Source organism: Oncorhynchus mykiss, chromosome 27 (genome assembly GCF_013265735.2).
Source record: "Oncorhynchus mykiss isolate Arlee chromosome 27, USDA_OmykA_1.1, whole genome shotgun sequence".
In the NCBI taxonomy this organism is placed as follows: domain Eukaryota; kingdom Metazoa; phylum Chordata; class Actinopteri; order Salmoniformes; family Salmonidae; genus Oncorhynchus; species Oncorhynchus mykiss.
Window position 1 is genome coordinate 24566071 of NC_048591.1, and position 6430 is coordinate 24572500.

The following is a 6430-nucleotide window of genomic DNA, read 5'->3' on the forward strand; positions in this document are numbered from 1 at the left end:
ACACAGCCTAATGCCTCCTTCTGCCCCCACACAGCCTAACGCCTCCTTCTGCCCCCACACAGCCTAACGCCTCCTTCTGCCCCCACACAGCCTAACGCCTCCTTCTGCCCCCACACAGCCTAACGCCTCCTTCTGCCCCCACACAGCCTAACGCCTCCTTCTGCCCCCACACAGCCTAATGCCTCCTTCTGCCCCCACACAGCCTAACGCCTCCTTCTGCCCCCACACAGCCTAATGCCTCCTTCTGCCCCCACACAGCCTAATTCCTCCTTCTGCCCCCACACAGCCTAACGTCTCCTTCTGCCCCCACACAGCCCAACGCATCCTTCTGCCCCCACACAGCCTAATGCCTCCTTCTGCCCCCACACAGCCTAATGCCTCCTTCTGCCCCCACACAGCCTAATGCCTCCTTCTGCCCCCACACAGCCTAACGTCTCCTTCTGCCCCCACACAGCCCAACGCATCCTTCTGCCCCCACACAGCCCAACGCATCCTTCTGCCCCCACACAGTCTAATGCCTCCTTCTGCTCCCACACAGCCTAATGCCTCCTTCTGCCCCCACACAGCCTAATGCCTCCTTCTGCTCCCACACAGCCTAATGCCTCCTTCTGCCCCCACACAGCCTAATGCCTCCTTCTGCTCCCACACAGCCTAATGCCTCCTTCTGCCCCCACACAGCCTAATGCCTCCTTCTGCCCTCACACAGTCTAATGCCTCCTTCTGCTCCCACACAGCCTAATGCCCCCTTCTGCCCCCACACAGCCCAACGCATCCTTCTGCCCCCACACAGTCTAATGCCTCCTTCTGCTCCCACACAGCCTAATGCCTCCTTCTGCCCTCACACAGCCTAATGCCTCCTTCTGCTCCCACACAGCCTAATGCCTCCTTCTGCCCCCACACAGCCCAACGCATCCTTCTGCCCCCACACAGTCTAATGCCTCCTTCTGCCCCCACACAGCCTAATGCCTCCTTCTGCCCTCACACAGTCTAATGCCTCCTTCTGCCCCCACACAGCCTAATGCCTCCTTCTGCTCCCACACAGCCTAATGCCTCCTTCTGCCCCCACACAGCCCAACGCATCCTTCTGCCCCCACACAGTCTAATGCCTCCTTCTGCTCCCACACAGCCTAATGCCTCCTTCTGCCCCCACACAGCCTAATGCCTCCTTCTGCCCCCACACAGCCTAATGCCTCCTTCTGCCCCCACACAGTCTAATGCCTCCTTCTGCTCCCACACAGCCTAATGCCTCCTTCTGCTCCCACACAGCCTAATGCCTCCTTCTGCCCTCACACAGCCTAATGCCTCCTTCTGCCCCCACACAGCCTAATGCCTCCTTCTGTACCCACACAGCCTAATGCCTCCTTCTGCCCCCACACAGCCTAACGCCTCCTTCTGCCCCCACACAGCCTAATGCCTCCTTCTGCCCCCACACAGCCTAATGCCTCCTTCTGTCCCCACACAGTCTAATGCCTTCTTCTGCCCCCACACAGCCTAACGCCTCCTTCTGCCCCCACACAGCCTAATGCCTCCTTCTGCCCCCACACAGCCTAATGCCTCCTTCTGCCCCCACACAGCCTAATGCCTCCTTCTGCCCCCACACAGCCTAACGCCTCCTTCTGCCCCCACACAGCCTAATGCCTCCTTCTGCCCCCACACAGTCTAATGCCTCCTTCTGCCCCCACACAGCCTAATGCCTCCTTCTGCCCCCACACAGTCTAGTCCCTCACAGTCCTGGGTCTGAGCCTCCTGGGGACTGTGCGAGCACGAGAGGAGCGTCTGCGTCCTGGTAATATGATGATAGACGATATTTCAAACTATACAGATTGAGCGGCTGAACCCGCTATTTACAGCTTTCCTCTGCAATGACGTAATCACATTCACTTGATGCAACAACCAACAATGCAAATCCCTTGTGACGTCATACCCATTGAACTATAAAAAGGGACTGCACTGCATCCCTCATAATTTAGACAATCTTTTGAAACTATCATGTATTCAATAGTTTTATACTAAATCAGAAACATCAAGAGTAGATGTGGTTCCATTCAGAAGCAGATGTGGTTCCAACTGCAGATGTGGTTCTATTCTCGGGCCAGAATGAGAAGTTACACCCAAAAAGTTGCTTCAGTGACCAATCTTTGGTTGGGCAATATTTGTCTGGCAGGCCAGCCTTGACAACCAGGGCGGCGGCCTCAAAAACACCTTGAGTGCCTATTGCTTGGTCAACAATCACCCATTGAAAATCTGGATGATTTTCCAATTTATTTCTTAACAAAAATAAAAAAACTATCTATTTATTTTAATAAATAAATATATTTTAATATAACTTCCCTTTGTTCATGTCGTTATTTCTTTGTATGTATTTTGTTTAATTCAAATATTGTTATTTTTAAATAGTTATTTAAAAAACATTTTTTTTATACTGAACAAAAATATAAACTCAACATGCAACAATTTCAATGATTTGCTGAGTTACAGTTCATATAAAATCATATGAAATCAGTCAATTAAAATAAATACATTAGGCCCGAATCTATGGATTTCACATGACTGGGAAGGGCCCAGCCATGTGTGACCTGGGAGGGCATACCGATGTGTTGTTGTAGAATAATGCCTGAAGCAGGAACAGACCAGCCTATAGTGCTAGAGGTATATTTATTTTACATGCTACAAAGGCTAATATTAGTCTGGTAAATATGTCTCCAGTACTACAGTGTGGGATGCTTGTACACCTGCCATTATTCTACAACAAGTCTATCCTACTGTGTGTGGAGATGAACCATGTCCCCATCTTGTGGTGTAAATAATAATTGCATTACAATGGGCACCCTGAGGGTTAAATACTGTATATCTCCCCTGGGCAGATACTGGGTGTAGACTGAGAGAATCTGCCATGGCTGAATGGGTTGCGTGAGATCCGAGCAGCGTTAATTGCAGCACTAACTGTTGCAACAAAGTTGGAAGCACAGAATCATCTAGAATGTCACTGTATGCTGTAGCATTCAGATTTCACTTCACCAGAACTAAGCAGCCAAAACCATGAAAAACAGTCCCAGACCTTTATTCCTCCTCCACAAAACTTTACAGTTGGCACTATGCATTGGGACAGGTAGCGTGCTCTTGGCATCCGACAAACCCAGATTCATCACTCCAGAGAACGCATTTCCAGTCCTCCAGAGTCCAATGGCGGCAAGTTTTACACCACTCCAGCCAACGCTTGGCATTGCTAATGTTGATCTTGTTTGCGGCTGCTCGGGCCATGGAAACCCATTTCATGAAGCTCCCGACTAACAGTTCTTCTGCTGAAGTTGCTTCCCAGAGGCAGTTTGGAACTCGGTAGTGGGTGTTGCAACCGTATTTACACGCTACGCGCTTCAGCACTCTGTGGTCCCATTCTGTGAGCTTGTGTGGCCTACCACTTCGGGGCTGAGCCATGGTTGCTCCTAGATGTTTACACTTCACAATAACAGCACATACAGTTGACCGGGGCAGCTCTAGCAGGGCAGAAATTTAACAAACTGACTTGTTGGGAAGGTGGCATCCTGACAGTGCCACATTGAAAGTCACTGATCTCTTCAGTAAGGCCACTATACTGCCAATGTTTGTCTATGGAGATTGCATGGCGGTGTGCACGATTTTATACACCTGTCAGCAACGGGTGTGGTTTAAATAGCCAAATACACTAATTTGAAGGGTGTCCACATACTTTAATATACATAGTGTAGGTTGTTATCAACCAAGACAGTAAGAACCCCTGAAGCTAGCTTATTCATCAAGATAGATTCCTAAACTACTGTATGTTCCACTCACCAATGGTCCCCTATTTGCCTTGCATGTACAGTTGTTGATGATGTAGTTCTTGTTGGCTTCATCAAGAGGAAAAACTATTTTAGAAGAGTAAACTTCACAAATCTTGAATGTTTTTGTGCAATACTTTTTTATTCATACTTCCCATCTCTACTTCACATCTACCAGAAAACCATTTTATCTTAGTTTCTATTAGGCAAAGTTCTCGGCAAGTCAAAACCCACGCACAGCGCAGGTTTTATTCTCTTGTCAGTGTGTGTACACTGCAGATATACACAACGTATACTCACAGTATATATATATATATATACACACACTATCATTCAAAAGTTGTCCTTGTTTTTGAAAGAAAATCACATTTGTTGTCCATTAAAATAACATAAATCGATCAGAAATACAGTGTAGACATTGTTATTGTTGTAAATGGCTATTGTAGCTGGAAATGGCAGATTTCTAATGGAATATCTATTTAGGCGTACAGAGGCCCATTATCAGCAACCATTCCTGTGTTTCAAAGGAACGTTAGCTAATTCCAATGTCTCGTTAGCAGAATCATTAAATAGTACCCAGAAAACACCAATCTCAATGACAAAAGTGAAGAGGCGACTCCTGGATGCTGGCCTTCTAGGCAGAGTTGCAAAGAAAAAGCTATATCTCAGACTGGTCAATACAAATAAAATATTTAAGTGGGCACAAGAACACAGACCCTGGACAGAGGAACTCTGCCTAGAAGGCCAGGATCCCGGAGTCGCCTCTTCACTGTTGACGTTGAGACTGGTGTTTTGTAGGTGCTATTGAATGAATCTGCCAGTTGAGGACTTGCGAGGCGCCTGTTTCTCAAACTAGACACTTTAATGTACTTGTCCTCTTGCTCAGTTGTGCACCAGGGCCTCCCACTACTCTTTCTATTCTGGTTAGGGCCAGTTTGCCCTGTTCTGTGAAGGGAGTAGTACACAGCGTTGTACGAGATTTTCAGTTTCTTGGCAATTTCTCGCATGGAATAGCCATTTCTTAGAACAAGAATAGACTGACGAGTTTCAGAAGAAAGTTATTTGTTTCTGGCCATTTTGAGCCTGTAATCGAACCCACAAATGCTCCAACTAGTCTAAAGAAGGACAGTTTTATTGCTTCTTTAATCAGCACCACAGTTTTCAGCTGTGCTAACATATTTGTAAAAGGGTTTTCTAATGATCAATTAGCCTTTTAAAATTATAAACTTGGAGCTAACACAACGTGCCATTTTAAAACAGGAGTGACGTTTGCTGATAATGGGCCTCTGTATGTCTATGTAGATATTCCATTAAAACTACAATAGTCATTTACAACATTAACAATGTCTACACTGTATTTCTGATACATTTTATGTCATTTTAAATGGACAAAAAATGTGCTTTTCTTTAAAAAACAAGGACATTTCTAAGTGACTTCAACTTTTAAACGGTAGTGTATATACCATGAATAAATCGAATTAAGATACATTCTACAGATCAAAACAGGACAGAAAAACATACATTAGGTTTCTTTTTGAACTGAGCTAAACCAGTGAGATAATGCCAAGACACATTTGTAGAACGTTGCTATAAATTTGTTCAGGACTACTTTTGTGCGTTAGCCAGAGATTTCAGTACGAGTGGGACAGCGCCTTGCTACTGCTCTAATCGTAACAGCAAGGCAGATTTCAATTCATGTAGTCAGTGAAGCACACAATGTATGCAGTGTTGATGACAACAGAATGGCGCTGTCAAGACAGCTTTAGAGCAAGAATAGCTCAAGAATAGAATCATACAATCATACTTGGTAATGCAAAAAAATGTGTTAGTGCACACAAAAACAAACAAACAAAACAGATCTATGAGAGGTCATGGGTTATATTTTTTAGATAGTAATGGTGATTGAGTGGAATGTTGAATAATATGATTGAATATCCAGTGTTTTCTATGACAGGTCACTGAAAAAACTCAAATCTAAACACTTGATCTTGAACCATCATCCATAAAGTCTATGAATACTGTTACAATATGGTATAATGCTTGTTGTTTATACAAACATTAACGATACCCTTATGACTAAGCACCACCATAAGACGTTTACTCATATGACACATAACATGTTAGAATTCTGCATAACAGCCAATTACATACTCATAATCTAGTTGTAATGTTTTGTGGTATTGCCATGAATTGCAGAATGAGATTACTTTCAGTTAACAATTGGAATGAATAACAATGAATACACCCATTTTATGCAGACATTCTAGATGCTAACATGATGAACCCATGGTATGTTACCACATTTCTTTCAGATTATTTGAGATGGTACATTTTAATGACTAAAATAAATACAGAAATCCAAGCAATTTTCTAACTCCAAAAGTCCATCCACTTTAAAAAGAAACAAAGCATTTCAGGCACATTTTCACATGAAATATAATCACATATTTAAAAAAGAAAACTCACCACATCTTTCAGTATAATATAGCTGGATTGTGAAAGTTATTTCTATAAAACAGAAACATTTCCAACCACTGTGATTCAGATGTTAAGATTTCCATAAATGACCAATAATACACCTTGCAATATCAAGAGTCATCATATGACACGCCAGGAGAGCAAAGCCTAAAACA